Raw genomic sequence first — 2157 nt, forward strand, 5'->3', positions numbered from 1 at the left:
TTCACGGCAGTGGCTTGGCCAAAGACACCGGGGAATATTTCTGTCCAAGGGCTTCCAAACGGTGCCTAGCTTTGATCCTGGGCACAGGGCGGGTTGTTGCGGTTATTTCTTTCCTTCCCAGAATTGCCTTTACTTTTTTTCTTTTGACTTCAAGGCATAATTTTTGTGTTTATAATTTCTAGAAGAAATTTCTTGCTGCTCTGGGAAGGAAGCCTCTTGCTGGGAGCCAGGGGCGGGCAACACACAGCCCCTTCACCTGTCAAGGCTTTCCTTTGCGGAGCAAGGATTCAGCTGCCTTTTCTGCTGGGGATTTTGGGTGCACTGTCACAGTGGGTGGCTCCCACAGCCTCTCTGAGGACATGGCACCCCTCCTTTGCACCCAAGGGTCCTGCCAGGAGAGAGGAAACAGGGCTGAAATGTGTGTGTCCCACGAACAGGAGGGGTTTTCCTGGGTGCTGAATGGGGATTCTCATACAAACAGAAACCCTCGCGCCACTGGATGCACGGACAGTGCTGGCCTGACCCTGGCAGCTGGAGAGTTTCTTGGGGAAGAGGGAAAATGGAGCCTTCATCCAGCTGCAAAACAGCTGGATGGGCTGCCCGTGCCTCCCCGCACCACAGCCTGATCCAGCAGCACAGGGCAGGCAGGGCTGCTCCACCACCCTGTCCTTGCATTTAAAGGCAACATCCCTGGGAGAGAGTTTCCTTTCTCTCTCTTCCTGGTGGACAGGGACATGGTGGGGGAGAACAAGAGGGCCTCTTGATATCTTTATCTTTTTTTTAATAGCAAAATAGGGAAAGCTGCATGGTCTCCCCACCTCAGGAAGCCTCCCCCACTGCCGTGGGAACACGTATCCCCAAGCAGCCCTGCAGGTAAACCCAACAGCACAGGCAAGGTTAAGGAGCACCCTAATTAGCGACAGCTCCAAAATTAATGAGCTGGCTCCAGCACCTGCATCAACTTCTCTAATGACAGCCAAGGGCAGGAAGAAGCAACAGGAGCCCATTTGCTTTTACAATCAGTGGTGAGCAGCCAAGCAGGGAAGCGGCCTGGGGTGGAACAGCAGCAAAGCCAGGGCTGGAAACCATTAAAAGCCCATTTTAATCTTCTCTTTTTCAACTTCAGCAAAGAAGCCGTGGCCATCAGAAGATGAGAGGATGGGGATGGGGAGGAAATTGGCTTTTAACACTACTCTGTTTGCAGAAGCTGCCCGTGCTCTGCTTCTGCCTGTTTTTCTTGAGGATTGATTGAAACTGTGAAAACCTCCTCGGTGGAGCCAGTGTTGCGATGAGCAGGAATCAGAGGTGGCAGCGCTGGCTCTGGTGAGGTCCTGCTTCAGATGTCAGCCTGAAAAAGCCAAAAATCGCAGCCGAGGATCAGGGAAAGGTGCAGCCCTGACACCGGGGCTGGGAAGGGACAGGATCGGCTGATGGAGGAGCACGGGATGAAGCTGCTGCAGCAGCTGAGCTCTGGGTTTGCACCAGGACAACACTGCCGGTGGATGGTAATCCCTGGAAGCTGCTTCCTCATGGGAATGCCGCTCCTGCAATTTTTATTCATGAACTCCTATGGCAATCCATCTTTTCAGGGTGCTGGATCCATCCTTTCCCTGCTGGAAGGAAAGGCAGAACCTGAGACCCTACTCCATCCCCCAGCCCCACTCCCTGCAAAGCCTCCACGCTGGTCTTCAAGGTATCTGAGCAGTGGCAGGCACTGAGCAGGAAGCACCAACCGCTCAGAAAAGGGTCAATCATGGTACTCGTCTCCCGGGAAGGGCTGGGGATTTGCAGCCGGCAGCATCCCTGTGCTCATTTTGATGCTTCCCGCTCCTGTGCAGAAAAATCCAAGCAACACACTTTCTCAACACGCAGGGTGTTCCCATGGAGGCAAGCAGGGGAAAAGGACTACATGAAGTTTTGCATTCCAGCTGGAAAACTGTCTGCTTGACAAAGCAGTTCCTGCAGAGCCATGCAGCCACCCCTGTGCCGTCCAGTCCCAGCCCAGCTTTCATTCTGCCATGGGTGAACGAGCCCCTCACCATGGGCCAAACCCCAGGACAATGCTCCGGGGTGCTGTGCATCCCAACAAGAGCCCTGACAAACATCTGCAGCAGATGTGGGCTGTCATAATCCAGCCGTGGGGAGGCCACGAGCTCA

This window comes from Apaloderma vittatum, unplaced genomic scaffold, assembly GCF_000703405.1.
Source record: "Apaloderma vittatum isolate BGI_N311 unplaced genomic scaffold, ASM70340v1 scaffold43682, whole genome shotgun sequence".
Lineage (NCBI taxonomy): Eukaryota > Metazoa > Chordata > Aves > Trogoniformes > Trogonidae > Apaloderma > Apaloderma vittatum.